This window comes from Falco punctatus (assembly GCF_963210335.1).
Source record: "Falco punctatus genome assembly, chromosome: 3".
Classification (NCBI taxonomy): Eukaryota; Metazoa; Chordata; class Aves; order Falconiformes; family Falconidae; genus Falco; species Falco punctatus.
In genome coordinates, this window is record NC_137582.1 from 16299509 (window position 1) to 16322033 (window position 22525).

Consider the following 22525-nt stretch of genomic DNA (forward strand, 5'->3'; position numbering starts at 1 on the left):
GTTACCTTATATCGGGAGTAAACGTAAGAGCCATGGTTCGAGTGCTAGAAAAAGTTTAATTCACCAGAGAGCTACAGGATACACAGAAGTCAATGTGTGATGTCATATTGAGGTCACTCATGACCCGTCTTGTCATTGCTCACATGGGTGATGAAGAAATGAGTAAACCATTTCTCGGTCCTTTGGAGCTGTGATGGCACAGGATCAGTTCGTACACTAGATATGGCACTTAAAGGCACGGACCTACTACAGGCTTATGAGCATCAAAAATCAAGGAGTAGATCAGGACTTTCACTGTCTCCATTGTATACATGCCCCAAGATAGAATAATTTCTCTGCAGTTGCTCGGTTCTTGTGTCAGAGCTCCTGGTTATTTAATGATTAGAAACCAAATTCAAGGCTTCATTGGTGTCTAGCGCATTCCTGCTTGTAGCATACACAAGGGCTTCCTTTCCCATCAACATATTTATGTGGGAAGCATCCTGGGCTTGCAAGGCTTACAAGGCACATGTAACCTATGCTCACCAGAATTTGGCCCGCAGATGCAATCACTGTTGCTAAGAAGGTCATACACGCACTGAAGATATTAGGAGTCTGTCAGAGGGCTGCGCAGTGTTTGTGAGCAGTTAATTAAAATCATGTATTTAGACACATTAGCACTTCCCTCTGTGCGTGTGTGAGTGTGATATCTGCAGGAGCAGAAGTGTTAATCTGTTAGCAGCAATTGCATCATGTATATATAGATCTTATCACAGTGTCTTCTTTTTTCCTTTCAGTCTTTTACTAAAAGATTTCAAGCCTCTTATCCCTCTAAACCTGAATCACAGCATATATTTTATTCACACAAAACAAGGTCTTGTTAAGTGAGTCTGCTATCCCTCTTTCATATAACACTTTGTACATGTGAAAAACTAAAAGCAGAAAAACCACATTACCAGAAATGCAAAGATCTTGTCAAAGTCATGATACTGTAATATTTCTTCATTTTCCTGGAAATTAATATTCATTTGAAGAAATCGAAAAAGATAAAAAGTCCATTAAAAAATAAACCACCACCTTTTTACTTTCAGTAGTGTATATTATTGATGAGATTGATCAGTATCTCAATAGTTCTGTTTGTATTTGGCTCTTGATGCTTATCCATAGAAGAACTGCAGTGTGTAAAAAACTGTTGCTGATGACATGTAAGAATCAGAGGTTAATGACAGAGGAATGTTTTAAAGAGCAGCTGTCTGGGATAACATTTGCTTGGGTTTCAGATCTAAACATAAGCCCTTTGAAATGTAATTGAACACAGGAGATTCCACTGAAAGTTGTTGTGATGACAAATCATTAATCAGATTTGTTCTGAATCAGGTATGTTGGTCATAATGCAGAAATCAGAATAGCATTTCCTGGGTTTGACCTCCAGAATCAACATTTTCATGGCCCTGGGCTTCAGAGTTTTGTTAAAACTCGTTATTACAGAAAGGGACTATTTATAGAAAATCTTTTAAAATGGATGTTTTGGTAAACCCAATTTTGATCAATTAGAATAAGTAAAATAAGTAACATTGAACAAAAAAGGGTTCTCATAGTCACTATGTTTTATGAATGAATACTTAGATATGATTTGACATCATGTGTCTCATTTTTGAGTAACTACCTGGTTTTTCTTTATTTTGAAATTTAGTATTGGTTATAGGTGAAAGCAGAAAACCTAAGTATAACTGACCTGATGGTGTTCAACAGCCAGGTAACACAAAGTGAAAACATTCTTGGAATTGATATGTAAGAAGTAGTGCTTGTTCCCCAGTTGAACAAGGTTTTGGCTTTTGCTGTTGTGGTTTCATTGCTTACAAACTAATTGGTTTCAAGCCTGCTTAGAACAGGAAAACCTAACACACTCTGGGGTTAGCTGTTTCCTCCACTCAGTATGGTTAAAACACATATTTACAGAAGATGTAGGTCTGAAAAAAAGATAGATGGTTAACATAAAAAGCCATTTAACATTTATCAATGCTTAACATTTTTTGCTAGCTGTGCTACAGAGAACAAGAAAAAAAAATATCTCATAGTGCAGTTTAAAGAATAACTCAAAAGACCAGAATACATGCTCAGGATATATGATTCATCTACATATTTAGACTGTGTTACTGTGTTTCATAGTTCAGTGACAATCAAAACAAAATACCCCTGCTAGAGACTGTTATAGATGGCTGGAAAGTTAGGGGAAAGAATTGGCTGAAATTTTGTTGATGGAGTAGGCTGAAAATGTGTCAGAAATCCATCCCTTTCTATGATCGGCTTCAGTGCTGGATGATGCTGACAGTGGAACTGGTGCTGGGAAGAAATGTCTCCTCAGCTCCCACCCCAAACCTCAACATTTCACTGTCATTCACAGAAGAAAACTCAAGCAAAGTATTTCTTACAAATAAAAATCCCCTTCCCCTGTCTCACAAGCCTCACTTATTTTAGAATGAAGAAAACTTCTTTTGTGAGAAGCCATTGTTTGGATGATGAAAGAAGCTTCTAGGACTCACTGTTGGACAAAAGAATCTTTTAAGGAAAAACATAAGATTTTTTAAAGGGCGAGAGGAGGGAAATGGATGCTTCAAAGTTTCTGATAATTTCCAGAAAGTCTTCAGCATGAAACTACACATGAAATTTTACCATCGTCGAATGGCATAATATTGTTCTACTTCAGTATGTAACTCACCAAAGCATAACCAAATATACTAGTGCGCAGCATGTCATGAGGATTTTTTGTGAGGTTATAAATAAATCTAGGCTGAGAGGAGCTTACAAGAATCTGGTTTTATTTATAACCACAATCTATATGATCTGGAAGAACACTTTTTACCACAGCCACTGACATGTGTCTGTTGGGGGACTAGGAGCACCCAGCAGGGATCAAATACGAGTCTATTTTTGTGAGGCATGAAATTATTGATAAAAAGACTTCAGAATGTTTTTACAATGGAGTCCTTATTTGGACTTTAGGGTGGATGAGAAGCACAGGTTTGGTTGGCTGAGTGAATAATTCTAATACTTCATCAGCTCAGTACCAGCATTTATGGTACTTATATTTCACTTTCACTTTCCCGTCAAAGCAAAGAACATATCCACTGCTTAAAGCAAGATGGTCTTTTGGGGACAAGCAGCCTTAGCACAGACCCACCATTCTCCCAGGCTGTGATCTTTGCTTATTTTAACTCTGGGAGATGAAAAATCAACTTTCTGCGAGACTGGGTTAGTCAGTAATCCCTGTCCATGGAAACAAAAAAAAAAGCTGCAGTCAAGGAAAATATGAAGATGGTGTTGAAATAGGTAATGGCTTATCTTCTCCTGAGATTAGAGGTTCAGTTTCCCTCTCTGACTGTCAGCACTTAGATAAACAAAACATGCTGCTTCTGAAAGCAACAAAGGACTGAACATAAATCCCTCTCAATTTCCTCCCTGCCCCCACCTGCAAAAATAATTTAAAAAAAAAGTCCATCCGCCTCACAGGTTTCTCACCGAGACACTGACCAGAGTTAAAAAAGGCATTTCTAATCTTTGGTTACCAGGCTTTTCAGGCTTGGTTTCAGAGAGGATGGTCATTTTGTACGTGGCCTTTCTCATTACCTCTCCTTCCTTCTCTCTTCACTGCCAGGACTCCTATCCCAGATGTAAGTCTTACAATTACCCTCAGAGAGGCTGCAGTGTCCCCTGTACTTCACTTTCTCCGCTGTCACAGTATTTCCCACTCCTTTTATGCCTCCTTCCACACAAGAAGGACCTATCACTGAACAGATTTTCCATTCATCATTGCTTATCACATTGGAAGCAAATCCAGAAGGTTTTGATTGCTGTGTAGGCAGTATTCAACTAGATGACTGTGGGTGTACAGCATAAAGGTAACCTGACAGCGTCCGATTCTGCCCTCAGCTTCCACCAATTAAGCAAGATTTGGTTGATTACTACAACTTTGTTTTCACGCCATAAAATCCCTTGGACTTTTTGCTGTGTCACACATGCACAACTGAGGATCGTGTCAGCAGTGTATATGGCAATAATTACACTCTTTGGTCAGTCAAATTGGTTAGCTGAATGGCACTGAAAATGCCTAAAAGGATAAATGTGCATAGGTCTAGAAGGAGGATGTCTCCCCTTGTTGCATATCCAGACTATACCTGTGTAGATCTTTCTTACTCAGGCTTTTATATCATACCCAGTGTGTTGATGAGCACCCCCAAAGTCAGAAGTCATGTAGGATGTTTCGTTTTCAAGAAATACTTGTTTTCTTCAGGATTTCCCTATGGAGGTGGATCCCTGGGCATTTTTACCTTTTCATTGTTGTAAAGAGTTGTTTCAGAGTTCATGGCTGAGTGTGTTAGGGTCTGTAAGGGTGCCTTGTGGAGATTTGCATGGCAAATGTGGCATTACAGGAGCTGCATATGCTGATCCTGGTGTGGGCAAGTTGTATGCAACAAATGAGGGAGACAGGGTGAAGCTGTTGAAATAAAAATTATTTCAAGCTCCCTACAATCAATTTAAATCTTACGAGGTTTGTGCAACCATGTGCATGAAAGCTAACTGAAAACCAGTAGAGGACTGTGTGTGTTCAAAGACAAAGCAGATTCTTGCTCCAGAAAGGCTAGAACCACATAAATCTCACCCTAACATGGTCAGGAGCTTCCATCAGTCATGTAATAGACATCTCAAAAATTTGTTAGACCGCAAACCTTGTAGAGATGGAACCATTTAAACCATGTCCCTGATAGGCTTTTGGTGACTATATGAGAGTTTTGGTATACATCTTTTGTTGGAAGTATCGGTCTTTTTCATACGTTTCATTGGTTAATGAGTTATTTCAGACCAGTACGTCCCCGATAACTCAGAATAAGCTCTGTCTATAATGTGTATATTTGATGCAGAGTAGATGGATTCTTTGTTTGCAATCACGTGTCTAAAGCAGAAAAAAAGTTTCCACTTCTTTTCAGGTCACTTTCTACAGAAAGGAAACCAAACCTCTGACTTCACAAGAAAAGAAAGGAAAAACAGTATCAGCTGAGACAAATTTGACTCTCTCAACTCCTGAAAACATAATTAATCTTGTACCAGTATACTTACGTGGCAGTTCGACTGACAGTTACTTTTCAAAAGGAAAGTTATTAATCTTCCAAGTTACCATATTAAAAATACAGTGCCTTGCATTATGTTTCTAGATCTGTACACATAAAACCAGAAATAATTGGTGATCTTTTGAAAATAACTGTCTGTACAATAATCCACCTTTTGAGTCCTGTTTCTCAGGATTTTTCTCTAGTTATCAGGAACGCCTGAAACTTTTCTGAATTATCACCTTACAACACGTGATTCAGATCCCAGAACATCTTCAGCCTTCAAAGGAAACAATTCTTCCCTCCTCACCCCTGCCTATGAAGTCCTCTTTCCCAGCCTGCGTCTTGTGTGAGACAGAGACATCCTCACCACCCTGTTTCCCCATGATAAAACAGAGAAGTTACTCATCTACGCTTTGGGTGGGAGAAAAGGTTAGAAAAGCACACAGGGCTGTTGACTCACCCACAAAAAGGCAAAGCTGTGTGTGTAGGTACATCGAAATACCATTGCATGCTCCTACCTAGGTGTGGAAACAAAAGATTTGCTTGTGGTGACTAACTGATGCTGCAGGCTGCCTTGTTTGTGTGACGACTGATTATACCCAGGAAAATTCCCTTAAAGTTTCTCCCATCAGTGCATTGTCTAAGAAAGGAAAGGCTCTTCAGCCTCCGCCACAATTTGGACTGTACCTCATTATTTCCACTCTCCTTTCCACAAATTCAAAAGCTCAGAAGGTGACGAGTGTATTTAGAAATGAAAGGCTTGATATCATCGGAAATTTCTGAACTCATCACTGTGGCAATTAATAAGTTGACAAAGCAAAAGGTTTAATGTAGCAGAAAGATCATTAATGGAGGACGGGCTTTTAAACAAAAACATAAAGTTATCACTGGAAATATTTCTCTCATCTCAAGCCTTGGATTGAAAATGTTCTTGCCTTATGTGAGTCCACGTATAAAGTTTTGGGTCTGGTCAGCTATTTTCAGTTTGCAATCCCAGAGGTCTTCTGAAGAGTTTGTCAACTAGACTGTGCTGAACATCTTCTCGGGAGGCTTAAATTTATTACACGGAGGCTTGCACCTCCCCTTGAAGATATTCAGGGAGTAACAAAATGAAAACAGTTTGAAAAGCACTGATTTAGACTGTTATAAAAAAGCCCAACAGAGGCTCAGACACCCTGGCTATGTTCTGTTATCCGCAAGAAAACCCTTCCTGTCAGGAGGACCGAACTCAAGCCAGTAAATGACCATTCACAGCCAATGGAAAAAGAAAAAAAGCAGAAGAAAAGTGCTGTTGGTCAGTTGGCAGAATTAAAGTAGCTCTACTGGGGCTGAGTATCTGCGTGAGTGTTGCTTTAGCCAAGGATCAGCTCCCGATCCTTGTTACACAACTCAGTGAGGCATAATTCCCTTAATGCGAAGCCAGGAAAAACAAAGCACATCAATGAATCAGAAAAGTATCTGACTGAGAACAGTGATCTCTGCAATCTGGAATTTATACTGAAGGTCCAATTGTAACTAACATTTACAAGATGCAGGTTAGTAAAATAGCACAGACAAACCCTCCACTTTCATTTTGTATCCTTTGCAGTCCTAGCTTGCTAGATGAGGGAGGAAATGTTTGCATTAATTAGCGCATAGATTTGAAGGCCAGTAGTCCTGGGTTATTTTCCAAGCTCTGGCACTGATTTGCTGTTGCCCAATCCTTGCTTATATTAAAACCATGTTTACTGAACTAGTTCAAGAGTGCTTAAGACTACAGTGATTTAAGCAGAATTTAGCTGAATGGAGTGAGACGTTACTGAAGTAATGCCTTGTGCCTACTATCAATAATGCTCTTTTGCAGTAGATCGTAGTAGCAGTAATCTTTAAACCTACAACTGTTGCAACTGACTTACCAAAAGGTACGCACATGCAAAAAAGAGCATCTGGGTGTGAGTTTTATCCTGTGTGACCCACCCCTCTATCTAGTTTTCTCAGGTACTGAGTCTCAAATTCAACACTTTAAAAGTGTTTTTTCTCACTTCAGTGTTTGCAATATTTCCCCAGGAAGAAGAGTTGACCAATGCAGACTGCTTTTAAAGGTCAAAGTGGTCACTGTGTCTGTAAGAAAAAAAAGTCTCCTTTTATTTGATTTGGAAAAGTTTACTTCTGTAAAAATATTCAGCCAACAAATACAGGGATGTTATGAACAAGATTTTTGAAAAAGTGTTGTCAGTTACTTCATCCATACCATGAAAAATACAGGCCATATTCTTTATTAATGTACCATGGTATTAGCTTGAATTTTCATCTTCTGAGAATTTTGCCCCATTGGAGCAAAGTTACAGTTACAATAAAAATAGAATTGTAAGTAGTTCAGGTAGCATATCTATCTATGTTGAAAAGACCAAATGATACCAGGCACTCAGAAGGATCAAACTGGCGGGTTTTTTAGAAACAGTTTTGAAATGAATTAGATGCATGTGACTGGACTCCTCAGTTAGATTGGAGAGCTAAACAAAACTATAAGGGACTAGCTAAGGAAGAAGGAACTAATAGTTTCTTTAAAATATCCAGTTAGAGACCTTGTCACAAAAATTTGGCCTGTATTAATGAAATCTGCTAGTGGCACAAATCCAGAATTGTATCAACCGTGTAGTAAAAGATGAGAATATCAGAAGTTCATTTGGACACCAGATATTAATGACAATAATTTCTGCTATGAACTGTGTTCACTTTGATTGAATATGGTACAGAAAGAGAGATCTGAGTGCATCAATCAGTTTCAGAGAACTCTGAGACAACACTGGGATTTGGCCAAGTAAAAGGTAAACTGAAATTGTGTTAGATGAGATGCTGCAAGTGTCGTGCATATAGTTAGTGTGTTCGGTCACCATCAGCTCTGCCCATTCCAATTGGAAACAGGTAAGGGATGTTACTGAGACAAGGACTGCTGCCCTATTCCTCCCCAGATTTCCCAGATGGACCTACATGCAGTGATAAGATATGCATGCACTGAATTTAATGTTTTGCAGCTCTTCAGACTCGCTGCATGTTTGCACAGCACATGTTTAATACCTGAGCAGTAAGCATGACACCTCCAAGGATACAATGTCCAGGGGTAATGCTTCTGGGAAGTGCTGGACCAAGTCGATGTACTATTGAGCTCAACGTGTCCTGCAGAAAGATTTTTGGACCCAGCCTGATCAGAGTTAATACACAGCAGCTTTAAATGAGACAGAAATCCTGGACACATATATAAACCCACAGTTTTTTTATGGAAATGTAGAACGTGTTCATGCAAACCAATAATGAAAGGAAGAGTTTCACTTGTAAGAGGAGCCTGGAAGTGTTGTTTGCTTAGTATGTCAAAATTAATGCTGAGAAGGGATGCCATTGCTCCCTCTTAATGCACCAGGGTATATTTCATGGAGAGAATCAATTATTAAAGCTATAGAAACATGTCAGTACAAAGCTGAATGAGTGAAAACTGACCATGCGTGACTCAAGGCTGGAAACTTGTTGCAAGTTTCTAATTGCCAGAGGAGGATGTTTCCTGCAACAATGGGAATAGTAGGATTGAAAAAAAGACTTGCTCTTCTCACTGTGGCACTTGGTCTATTCTGAAGGAAGACTGCATGCCAAAGGATGTCTGTGGCAGCCAGATCAACACAGTCAGGATCCTGAAGTCACATAGACTGAACAGTAAGCAGGGATTTGGATGCAGTGGGGCTCACATCCAGACCATGAAGAAGTAGTATCACATGCGTCAGTTTAGACATAGCTTCAAGGGTTTCAGACACTTTCACAGTGGAATTCTTTTCTTCTTTTACTCAGAACCACAGCACCTCTTCCATACAGCTTTTCTAGCTTGTGAAGTCGATCAGTCAAAGAGATATGTCAACTCCAATGAGCAACAGACTGAGTTTCTTAAAGCTGAACTCAAGTGGTCAGTCTGTAAAGGTTTGACTGATTTGCATTAAGAATCTGACAGTGCACTACCAGTTCATTTTCTTTTTTCGCATTTAAAAAAAAATAATCCTTTTTACTAGCCTTACAGGCAAATACATTTAAAAACTAGGTTGTATGATTTCCACCTTTTTATGTCAGTCTGGTAGATATACAAATTTAGCAAAAAACTGAAGGCAGAGCTAAGACAGAGATCAAAGAGAAAAACCCAAAACATTCATGATGCTTTCCCTGCTGTAAAGAAATGTAAAATATTATTTGAGATGTGATCTAATTATTAAACTTTTCCTAAAATCCTTCCTATATACAATATTTTTTTTATTTCACTGAGGGCTGTATTTCCGTAACCAAGCTCAGGGGCTGTGCAGTTTAGAAACAATTTGTCTCAAAGCACAAGGGCAAGAACTCACCTCCATTACTCCTCTGCTGATTTTTTCCAGAGGAGCTTTTCCTGTATTTTAGAAAAAATGACCAAGCAATGTATACACTGGTATGGGAGCATGCAGTTACACAGAAAATGGATTTTAAAGGATATTGACAATCCCACAAAAAAATGTATTTTTCCATTGAATATTATTCAGTCCAGACCAGAGTATTTCATGTGGCTTAATCACGACAACACTGTCTCCCATTCCTTTGGATTTACTCCTGTCCCTAGTTCTACAAGATATAGAGTGCAAATCCCTGTTGATGAATAGTTACTAAAGTGCCCATTAATAACTACAACCCATGATTATATCATCCTTTGATGGAGACTCTGCTCTTTAACCCTTTTTTTGACCCTTTCCCCACATACTAAAAATAAAAATAAAAAGATGGGGTCAGTGTCATGAAAAGTAACAAGTAGCTCTTTACCTGTTGCTTCACAGCCAGATCAGAGAACAGGTGCAAATGTCTTCAGAACTATTATCTGCACTTCATTTGACACTTCATTGTGCAGAATTCCTCCTTGTTCTCTTCAGCACTTCTTAAAAAAGGTCACTGAAATACTTAGACATCTAAAACCATATAGATTGTGTATAGCCTGAAGGTAAAGTTTATCCCTGGTAAACTTACAAACTGAGTTCTTGGCAGGCTGTGGAAGAGGAGTACTGAAACGACCCCCCCACTGAAGCCTGGGAGCTAGCAAAAGGGCCAGCAGCAAGCCTGCTGGAAATCATGCCAAGGGATTAAAAGAGAGACATGAGGGGTAAAACAAACAGCACCCCCACTTGCCAATTTATAATACAGATGGATTTCACTCTCTTGTTTTTTAGTTTGGTTTTTTGTGTGTGGATAGGGGAGGTTGTTTGGTTTTTTTTCTGCCAAAGCTCAGATGTGTCTTGTCTCGCCTGTTTCGATAATGTCAGGGTACTTCTCAAAGTAGGCGGGCTTGCTGGTAGCTGGAAAAGAGACCCTGATTACTGTTTCAAGAACCTGAACAGTTGGAATAACAAAGGGTTTATCCCTAATTAAATGAACACAGAAATAATGAACACACCATGAAGTAGGAGCTTGTGTTTTCCCTGAAGAACTGGCGCCTGGTTTCCATTCACCTCTTCTCAGCGTGGAAGACTAAGATTTATACTATGGTTTGGTTCTGTAACTAGAATGATATGGTGAACTTGATATGGTTTCAAACATACACTCAGTCATGAGTGCTGAGGATTCAAGGCACTCTTGACTATTTACTATTTTAATGCCATGGGTTAACTACTTAACAGAGCAGTACAAAATTCCTAACTTCAACCTTGAAGGAAACATGCCTGTTCTAAACACTACTTATGCACATACTTCAACGCCCTAAACATAAACACATGACTGTTTTATGAATCAATGCCATAACTCAATTTCTGATCCCAGAATAATTGCTTTAGCTACTGAATGGTTCTATAATAAAATATAGCTATCTTTTGGTAACAAGTGTTGATATTGCTATGACTGCTCCATAATGACTTGATCATAATTTCATAGTAATTGTTTTGTTCTTCTTGTATACATGAGGTCCAGAAGCAGCATTTTCTGATCTTACACTCTGAAAGTTAGAGAAGGAAAGTTTTTCAGACTAGATAGTTAATCATCATATAACTGTAATGTATTCCTCACTAATTTTGAAAAATTTAGCTAGAACCAATAATGGGCAAATTAGTTACAAAATAGCCAGTGAAATAAATTTTTTTCTATCTTATAATGCCATATGTATTCCTTCTCTGTCTCAGTAGCTGGGCCACAAAAAGTTTTTCCTAAAAATAAAATTTAAAGAGAAGCAGTGTTTTTCTGGACTACTGTAAGACTGATCTGCAGATTGCTAAGTCAGTGGAAAGATTCCAGCTGATATATGTACTTGTGGATGAGGCCCTCTATCCTTTCTATTACCAGCTGTAGACATCACTGACAAACACCACTTTTCTCATTTATAGCTCTCCTCCTGAGAGCAATTTCATGAGAAAATATCAAATGTGTAAGAGCATAATTTTAAAGTTAGCTTGATTTTAACTATGTGCAGTGCTGTAGAGTAAGTATTTAAAACCGTGCAAGGGATGTCTCATGAACTTACCAAAGACAGATTGAGCAGAATAGCTCCATATCTTTTAATGAGAAATGAATTTTAGATGAAGAAACTTTGGTACATTAAATCTATCTGGCTTTCAACATTATGTGTTGTCACGTGGGAATCTGTAGATTAATCTGAAAAATATGTAAATTAATAAATGAATCATAAATCCAGTAAGGAGCTAGTGAAGGAAGATAAAACCATGCATTGTGCTAAACAGGAAAGGAGTTCCTCTAGAAGTAGTTTTAAAATGCATCTTACTTACTATTTTTATTAGAAACCATGGCACAAATATAATAATAAGAGACTAATAAAATGTGCTGGTGACATGAAGTCAGGAAATATCATCAACACAGAAGAGAATGGGAACATTTCAGAGGTGGAAGAAAACCAGGGAGACTCTTAAGAAACACAATGAACTCTTTTAGTACAACATGGAAAATCAGTTGGAAATGACAGAGACAAAAACTAATCTGGCCTTGAACAGTTGCAGGTTAGTAACAATAAGGTTTCCACTCTTCACTGTAGTGAGGTTCTTGAATAGATTTCCAAAGTAAGTACGAAGTAATCGAAGCAGATTGAGGATGGAGTTTGCTCAATTTATGAAGGGGATTATATGAGTCCTTATTGCCTGCAGTAACAGGAAGCTGGAACAGTGTTGTAGAACCTCATAACGTCTGTTATTTCTAGCTTTATTCTTCTTTTATTTAGCAAAATTTTATGTGCATTTTTTCCTTGTCCTCTCCAACTCCGTGCTTTCTTAAAAACATGAGGAACTCTTGCAAGACAGTGAAAGGTGTAGAAAAGGACTGCAGGAAATCACTATTAAAACACACAGAATAATTTTCCTCATAAGCTTGCTGATTTGAAACACTGGAGTGGTACTCTAGGGCTATTTCCATTGCAACTCATGAGGTGATTACATTTGAATTTGTTTCTTGGAGAAGACCCAGAAAAGACGTTCTAATGGAAAGTCCTGTAATCACGATACCAGTGAGAGTTCATTAACAAGCACCATTACATCACTGCTTGCTTAAAGAAAGACAGTTTTGGGTTTTTTTTGAGTTTTGGTTTTTTTTGGTTTTTTTTTTTTTTTTTGTAGGCAGCTGTGGGGGTGAGAATATTGAAGACATACAAACAAGCCTGTCTTGTTGACTGACTGGTTTTCAAACCCCATAGACATGTGGGTGGAGAGAGTGGGCCATATCACTCTATCTTAAAGCATCAAATATTTCAGCACCTGTAGATAAGTAGTTCAAACTGTGGGAGCCATTCAGAGGAAGGGTTTGCATTGAAAAAAATAAGAAACAAGAAGAAAACAAGCAAAGTGAGTGTGTAAATGGTTCAGTTTGTTAACTTCTAGCAGAAAAGTAACACAAACCACGTATTTTCGATCTATAATTAGAAAAAAGAGCAAAAACCACCTCAAAACTTCCTGCTCTAATTTTAGGATTCTTAGATTTCTCCATCACTCCTGTTTTAATATCTTGGTGCACTGAAAAGATTTGGGTTAAAAAAAAAAAAAAAAAAAAAAGCATCACAACTTCCTTGCCTATGTCTAGACCTGCTCTGATAATTTAGGTTTGCCAGGACAGCAGTACTGTGCTCTCACAGGGTCTTTGAGAGTAAACCTGTGTCTGAAGAGGTTACAACTGGCATGTGAATGTCTACCAGAGTATTCAGAGTATGATATAACGTAAAAGGGAACCATCTCCCTGTTTTTCAGTGAGCATTATCAGTGAAGCCTGATGATCTCAGTGCAAATAAAAATTTGCACTATTTTCTGTGACTGGTAACTGCTCTACCAAGGAAGAAGCAAGTCTAGTTGGCCATCTGAGACACACCCAGTGAAACGATGGGCTTTCTTGAGTTGACACAGGAGGACCACCATGGAAGGATCCAGAAGCAACTATTTCATCATACGTCAAGCATCTGACCAAACAATGGTGTATGACACCTTGATTCACCTGGTTAGGGTGAGGCAGGCTGGTTTGCTGGAAGTTTGCCTACAAATCACAGGTATTATGCCTGGAAAAATACCACACCAGTTTTAACTCTCCAAGAGAATCATAGAACCATAGATTAATTTGAGTTGTAAAGGATCTTTAAAAATCATCTAACCAATGATCTTGCAATGAGCCGGGATAAAAGCAACAGCACACAATTTGAACTCAGCTGAAGGAAAAAAGTATAACGCCATTTGGATTGATTGATTTCCTGCAGACTTTTTGGTAGATTTGAATTTTCAGGAGCAGATGTATAAAGATCTGATGTTTCAGTGTTATTACGAGCAGGGCAGACTGTCCCTGACTACACAGGTGACTGTGTGACAGTCACAAGGATGAATAGCATAGTAAGAGGTAGGACACCATCTCTGCTGAGGGAAGAAGAGAAAAAATTCAAATAGGCCACAAACAGGACCTGAGAGGTGGGAAGATATTAAAAATATATATGATAAACAGATACATTCTCCCTTCTGTATGTTTACATCCAGCCTCCTGCAGCTGACGTGAGGCCTTTCTTGAAATATTTCAACATTAAATAATAAAAAATATTACCAATAATAAATGATTTCAAGAGCAGAAGAGATTCCAAGAAGTGTGACAAAGTGTTAGGACTTTTGGAAAAAGATAATATTTTTAGCAGCCATTTTTTAGGCCTGGACAGAGACTTTTAAACATTGAGATGTGATGTTCTGTTTAAATATTTTCAGGACATCTTTCAGTCTTTGTGGCTGAATTAGGTTCTTTATTTGTCCGTATTTCTAAATGTGATATGAGGGCAATGCTTCTAAGAATTACCATATTAAGAAATAAAGTGGAATGAAAGTGTTTTCTACATACAGAGTACACACTGGCCTGAGAGATGGTTTTGGCTTTTTCTGGAGTTTTGCATAAAGCTGGATAACAAAGTAGATTCTGCTTGGAAGTCCAGTGTTGCCAGGTGTTGTATGTCTGGAAATACTTCCAGAAAAACATCTGGAATATTATCTTCAAGGGAAACAAAGCATTGGAAGCTGTACTGAATTGTCCAATATCACATAGCCTCTCAGAGTAAAACCAGGAAAAGAACCCAGACCTCCTAAGTGTATGGGCTTACTGAAATCTGCCTGTCATTACATGCATTTTGCATTCATTCTTACTGATCAGCAGTCACCCAGTCAGCCAAAAGTCTTCCTGGAAAAAAACAATGACAGAAGCCAGAAGAAATAAAGAATTTGGCTCAAAATCGTTTCAGCCAATAAACAGATATAAGTAACTTTTGGTTTAAAATGTATCAGTAGCTAAAGATCTGATTTATTGCTTAAAGATCAAGATATCACTGTCTTTCTAAGCATAAACACCAGTCATTTTTCCTCAATTACTTTTGTTTAGACAGCTACATCTGTAAGGTATCATGCGTAGTAAATCCCTTTTGCTGTTGCCCTTCTCTGATCTCTGTACGGCTGTGTGCTGCAAGAGATTTCTTTGGGCAGGGACCAGTCTGACATACTGTCGATGCTCTTGCAAGAAATAAATAGAGCAGGCTTGGACAATAATCTTTAAAGAGTTTCCTGTATCCATAGAGGTTCTATTTTTAAGGCTGTCTAAAGAGACCGTATACCCAGCTTAGATAGTAATTACTGGGATTTCTGCTTTAAATTTAGATGCTTTTGAACATTTCAGGTGGATTATTTCATCTTCCAATATAAATCGCCTTTCAGTGTGACAATGTTGGTCTTATCTCACTCCTGTTTTGTGATGAGCGGGTTTTCTAGTTTTCTTGGTGTTGTTTAAACAGCTTTACAAGCAACTTCCATAAGACATCTCTGTACTGATATTTAATAACCTAGATTAAAAAGGCTATAAAAGACCTGTGGTAGGTGATACAAATAAAAGGGTTACTGTTCCACTCACCCCTTATTTCATGGAATTTCTGTTTCAAACCCACTTGGCAGGACTAGGATACAGGTCAGAGGCAGTTTTATCCATTTGGGCTTTTATGCCAAATCCCAAAGCTTGCATATTTGCAGGAAACTGGCAAAAAGGTTTTTATTTTTTGATCAATAAATAACAAATCACAAGGTATTTTATTCTATTTGTAATTAAATAACTAGCCTCCTTCTGTCCTGCAGGGAGACCCAGACTACCAAATTTACTGCATTCTTTTTTTTATTTTTTTTTCTTTAATGTTTGTCCTTGATAGCAATTGCTCCAGTTCCATTTAAGGGAATTTGACCTACAAAAGTAGTCTTAGAATTTAAATATTTACTGTGGAATTTAGAGTTACTGGAAGGTATTGGAAATTTAGAAAAACATCACATTTTTATTAATATCTTCTGGTTGTCAAAAAGCTAGGAAAGCTATATAGCCCCAAAACACAAGTGGTTTTAGTTTTGTTTTTCTTTCTCTTTTAATGGAAATCTATTCTACAGAACAACTTGCCTGCAATTATAATGTCCTTGAAAGGTAAGAAATTCTCACTTTGTGAGCTTAAGTACCTTTGGAAATCTCACCTTTAACCCTGTCTTAGCAGATGATGAGGGAATAAAAATCTACTATGTATGCACAATTTTTTCCTAATTCTTAATAAGAAATGGACCAGTGCATTGTTGCAGTGTGGTTATATTTAGTTTAGATGGGACCTAAATTTTAGGTTTGCTTTAGGAACCAAGTATCATAAGTTTTGGAAAAAAATATTTAAAAAAAAAATCTCTAGTAGTTTGGACTTGTAACAGCTACTCTCTGTGCCACTGTGGTTGTAATGTTGGGTGCCACAGAGAGAGAGAAAAATTCTGAGTCAAAAATAAGCTTTCTAAACTAAGGCAAGATATTACCTCTTGTAAAGAACACCACCCTGCTCAGATCCACAGCTGAACAGGTCACATGTGCACTGCCTACTGCATTTTAGTCAAAGACCTACTTTTTAAAATGTATTAGCTGGTCTACTTCAACTGAATAACTTAGTGACTGCTCCCATTGAGCAGCTGCTCAGTAACATGCAGAAAGGAGAGAAACCTCTGGCTGGAGACAGTGACAAGCAGCTGAGGCAGACAGGAGGAGGGCAAGCTCTCCAGCCAGTGCTGGACGTGCACTAACAGATAAATCTCTGAGTAATTTACTAGCAAGCTAGCTGGGGAATGAAGTAAGACGTATTCTGCTTATGCTAGAAAGCAGACAACCGTCAGTGCTTTTCTGCACACGGGCATTTCTCAGTTGTGAATTCAGCCTGAAATATGGAGTTCAGCCCTAGTTCCAAACAAGACCTTTAAAAACTGGTTTCTTGATTAATTTTATTTTCTTCCCCAAATCGTACAAACACATGTGTTTGCAAATCAGGGCCCTTCTTTTTCCTTGTGCTCTCTCCTTCCAGCACCACATCGGTGACCTGATTTTCAGAGGAACAGCTCTCAAAGTCCACAGGAGGTACTCAGCATGTCTGAAAATCAAGCCATAAATAGACGTGAATCTCTCTTTCTTTTTTCCTCAAGGAACTGAACTGCCAAGTCTCAGCAAACAGCCAAAGAAACCCAGCTTGTTCACAAATGCTAATTTAAAGCTGTATGTGTGTTTGCATAGGCTGGATTGGACTGAATGAGTCTGAGTCACAATAAAAGGGAAATTTATTTTTCTAAAAGGAATCTTCAAATTCTTGGAGGTTCGGTAGGGGAAAAAAAAAGGCTGTCCTTTGAGAGATCTGCATCTGTGGGATCTGTGAGTAAGCCTGGAGCGGAAGTAAAGAGGAAATCCCCCACGCCACTTAATGAAATGCTGTTGTGGGATAATCACTGCCAAAGAAACTCATCAGTTCATCTTTGTCTGTTAAAGAGTCTGAACTGAGCAAGAGAAACATGCATTTCCTGCAGTGGGGACCTTTTTTCCCATATTAAGATCAGGAGTGTTATGCTCCTGTAGGAAATAGTATAATTTATACTGGGGGGGGGGGGGGGGGGGGTGTGGAGCAGGAGGGAGATCTGGATTTTATGATGTCTCCTTTCTCATTTAGGAAAGGGTTTGTCTCTGTTTGTTTTGAAGATCTTGAGAATAAGGAACCATTTCATAGCACAAAAGAAATCAATAGCCACCCTGTTATGTTCTTCTCATGTCTCCTCTGAAATCTTTGTTTTCTCAGATCAAAACTCTGTTGGTGTGCAAAGCAGCTATGGAAAAACTCTAATGGATGGGAGAGAATTCCTGCCTTAAATCCCCACCAAATGCCTAGGTAGAAGAAAGTGAAGTAATTTGTACTCGGGGTAAAGGAACTTCAGGATACTTCCAAAGAGAAGGCATTGCTAAGCTAAAAGCAAGATACTGGAGTTTCTCCATGATGCCCCAACTCCAGAAAACTAGATCCCAAAACTTATTTACCTGAAATGGCAGCATTCAGATATGTTCTGGATCAAGCTAGCTGTACTTTACTTTCATTAAGTAAATGAATATTGAATTGTCCCAGATAATACATGAACCATTACATGGTTAATTTTAACAATTCCTCTCCTGCATATTAATCAGTATAACTCCTCTGACCTCAGCAGGCTAAGGGAAATTAAAGGGATAAATTCCCCAGTGCAAGAAGAGGGAGTAAAAAACCCAAAGGCATTAACAGAATTTAGACCAAGAGTCCCCTAGGGAGGAAGCTTCTGGGCTTGCAGTGGAAGTACAGTGGAAGTATGTCCAGGCATTGCAGATAGCTGGACCGACAAATGCCTTTGCTTGTCTCTGCTTCAGAGATGCTGGCAACAACACCTGCTTCTTTTTCAAGGAGTGTAGATTCAACTTGTGTTCTTGCATCACGCATTTTAACTTAGCTATGGAGAAAGGCTAGATTGGGGAAATTTCAGTTTGTTAACTAAGATGTAAGATCTGGTCAGCTAAAAGTGACTCTACATGATAATTCAACCTAATGAACATTTTAAAGGACACACACACACACACACACCCCTTTCACCTTATTTGAAAAACAATGGGGAAATTATAGGTTCTTGCATAGAAGGGCAAATGGAGATTCTGAACCCACAGACCACATGGAGATGCTACTGCTCTTACAAAGTCAAATAATACAAACAAACAGATTTTGTTTAATTGCCTGTTTGGCTGCTTCTTGTAGCCAAGGGCACTCTGAGTGACAGTGACAAAAGGATCCTGGTTACAAGGGATGAAGATGTTATAAGTCTGAGCCATTTCTGACTAAAAGCAAGTCACAGACTTATCTGACAATGGCTGTATTTCTGTAAAAAACAAAGAAGATATATACTATTTAATTATTTGAATTCTTCATATGGGTATTATTGTTACATTTTTATTGCCACAGTACCTGGGGACACAAGATGTGAACCAAGATCTTACTGCACTGTAAAAAAACAGAACAAAACCGTCTCTGTCATTCAGTGAAGACTGTCCTTGAATTTATAGTCACAGAGATGTTTCAATTGCTTTAATTACTGAAGTGAAGGGATTTTCTATTGATTCCTTTAGAAAACTTTCACAGTCTAATAAAGGATGTCAGTGAGTGCCTTCTTATTCACCTTCTTTTTTGAAGACTTTTAAACGTACATTAATGGCAAGAGGAGATCCAAGGAAAACTTTGCACTGATATTTATTGAAGATAGTCACCTAGCAAACAGGGATGAAGAAAGAGTAGAGGCGTTCAGTGGTTTGGGTTTTTTTTCCTCAGTCATGAATAATACAGATAGACCTTGGGCTGTCCGGCTTTCTGAGCTGGAGGACCACAAGTGTGGGAACAGTGACTTTGCATTTGTGGACAATGGAATTGTAAGCAACCATTTGTATCAGCTGAATGTTCGTAAGTCCTTGCGGCCTGGTGGGATTCATCCCAAAGTACTGCAGAAGCTAGTGATGTTATGGCAGGACCCTTCCTGATCATCTACCAAAGGCTTTGGGAGTCAGGGGAGGTCCCCACTGACTGGAAGCTAGTCAGCATTATTCCAATTTACGAGAAGGGCATGAAGGAAAACCCAGGAAACTACAGATCTGTTAGTCTAACCTCAGCAGCTGGAAAAATTACAGTGAAGATGATACTAGGTACTATTGAAAGACTTTTAAAGAACAATGCAATCATCAGGCACAGTCAACATAGGTTCAGAAAGGGAAAGTCCTGTTTAACTAATTTACTATCCTTTCACAATAAGGTCACCCACGCAGTGGATGAAGGGAAAGTGGTAGATATAGTTTTTCTGGATTTCAGTAAGGCTTTTGATACCATCCCTCACAGCATCCTTCTTGAAAAGTTGTCCAACTGTGGGATGAGTAGGTTCATGGTGCGCTGGGTGGAGAACTGGAAGAATGGCAAGGTTCACAGGGTTGCAGTGAATGGGGCTACATCTGGCTGCTGACCAGTTGCCAGTAGTGTTCCTCAGGGCTCAATTCTAGGACTAGTTCTGTTCAATATTTTTATCAACAGTCTGGATGCAGGAGTTGAATGCACCATTAGCAAGTTTGCTGATGATATTAAACTGGGAGGTACGTCCCTCTTGCAGAGGGACCTAGATAGATTGGAGCATTGGGCAATGATTAATAGATTAAATTTAACAAGACCAAATCCCAGATTCTGCACCTGGGATGGAGCAATGATGAGCACAAGTATAAACTGGGGGAGCATCCCTGCAGAAAGGATCAGCCATAGGAGCCAGCAGCGTGCCCTGGCAGCCAAGAGGGCAACCTGCATCCTGGGGTGCATAAACACAGTGTAACCAGCCGGTCAAAATAGGTGATTAGCCTGCTGTATTCAGCAGTAGTGAGGCCTACTTTGAGTACTGTGGGCAGTTCTGGGCCCCAAAATTTAAGAAGGATGTGAAGGTCCTTGAATGTGTCCAAAGGAGGGCAACAAAATTGGTGAAAGGGCTGGAAGGAATGCCCTGTGAGGAGCAGCTAAGTACTTCAGGCTTGTTTAGTTTGGAGAAAAGGAGGCTGAGGGGTGGCCTTATTGCTCTCCACAGCTTCCTGAGGCTGGGAAGTGGAGAAGGACATGCTGATCTCTTCTCCCTGGGATCCAGTGATAGAATGCATGGGAATGGTTCAAAGCTGCATCAGGTGAGGTTTGAACTGCACATTAGGAAGCATTTCTGTGCTGAGAGAGGGATCAAATGCTAGAACAGGCTTCCTAGAGAGAGGCAATCAATTCCCCAAGCCTGTCAGTGTTTAAGAGGGATTTGGGCAGCACCCTTAATAGCATGCTTTAACTTTTGGTCAGCCCTGAATTGGTCAGACAGTTGGACTGGATGATCATTTTAGGTCTTTCCAACTGAGATCTCTTCTCTTCCCTCTCCTCTCCCTCTCACTTCCATTCTTCAACCTCATTTTGCCTTTGAATTCTTCCCTCTTGTAATTCTCTTTCATCACTGCAAGGAGTTAATCCTTGCTCCACAGGACCAGGATACAGTCAACAGTCTGGGATACAAGTATATTCTCTCTCTCCCACAGTTTCTTCTTTAATCAAATAGGTGTTTGATATATAAACTTTCTGGTACAAGCATGCCATGCTTGCCTCTTCTCAGCTGAACTTAAGCACTCACCACCTCTGCCAAATTATCATTTGCTTCTATTCTTGCTCTTATATTTCTGAGTAATCAGTCTCAATGAGAGATGTGGAAGGTAGATCTGTGTAGAGGAATGAAGCTGGGTTAATTAACATTGATAATATACAACTGTGGGTTGGCTTCAGAGGCAGCGGGTTGGCGATGTAGATAAGGTGCAGGTGTGGCTGGTTAAGATGTTGGGCAGCCAATGAAGAGGGAGCAGCTGAGGGAGAGATTGGAAGAAGCAAGAGGAGAGAGAGCACATGCCCTGGATGAGGTGAGACTAGGAGAAGGCAGCAGAGGGACTGTATGAAGAGTGTGCTGGTATGAGGTGGTGAAAGACCTTGTTGCAGTTTGAGAGTTTGGAGCAGGGGTCCTCAAACTACAGCCTGCGGGCTGGATACAGCCCACCAGGGTCCTCAATCAGGCCCCCGGTACTTACAGAACCCCCCCGCCCCCCCCTGCCAGGGGTTGGGGGGGAAACCAAGCAGCCGCAGATGACTGCCTGTCACTGCATCCGCGAGCCGGCCCCCTGGTTAAAAAGTTTGAGAACCACTGGTTTGGAGAGTGCTGTGACAGTTCTGCTTCCTCTGATTCTCTGAAACACATGACAGCCTGGTGGTGAAGGCCAGCCCAGGGTGCTGAAGTTATACATCCAAATACTTGCATGCAAAAGAGGACCTAGAGCCAAGGTCACCTCAGTTTGAAACTGCTTGCTATTACTAAACTTAATTGTTATCAATCTTTGCTTTAAATCAAGTAAGCAAAACACTGTAATTCTGAAAAACTAATGGTTTATTTTCAGTTCAAAAGTTTTATTTTTTTGAGCCAAAGCAGTTCACTAAAAGCTATGCACATTTCTCCAGTGTTTCAACAATCCAGTCCTCCATTTCTAATTACAAAATTTTACCCACTTTATTTCAACCAAGCTTTATTTAAGCTGCAGTGCAGTATTCCCTCACTATGAATTGAAGCAGAATGAAGGGAAGACAATGTTAAAGAGAAAAATATATGGAGAGATATGTACGTGATTAACTGTTTCAGATTGCCAATTATACTATTACTCAGCACCATGTCTTAATTCCAGATCACATGTCTGTTCTAGCATTCATAAAGGTGATATGTTGTGAAGAGCCAGTATAGTATACTGTTATACATCAATATCTTTCAGGCACTACTGTTACCAAAAATGTTCAATATTCATCACAACTGTAAAATATTCACGTGGAGTTCATTGAACATCAAACATAAAACTCAACTTCTATTCTCCAAGTAATCATAACTGTTCAAGCTATGCTGAAATTATAGCCAGTTTGGCATCTTACAGACAAACTGTTTTTTAAAAAAATCAATCAACTTCTCTGATCAATTTGTGAACTCAGATTTGCTTCATGAGCCTTTGTTTGGCCAATATGTGAGAGGAAGAAGGGGAACACTTAAAAA

At 39.2% G+C, this 22525-nt stretch overlaps 1 long non-coding RNA gene across 1 annotated transcript in view; it reads right to left on the bottom strand.

Moving 5' to 3' along the window:
• The window catches only part of LOC308060719, a 45952-nt gene extending 23779 nt beyond the window's left edge, over positions 1-22173 (bottom strand). The window contains exon 1 of the long non-coding RNA XR_013926862.1: positions 1715-22173. This is a non-coding gene — a long non-coding RNA (uncharacterized lncRNA). The remainder of the gene's footprint in view (positions 1-1714) is intronic.
• Between the last annotated feature and the right edge of the window lie 352 nt (positions 22174-22525).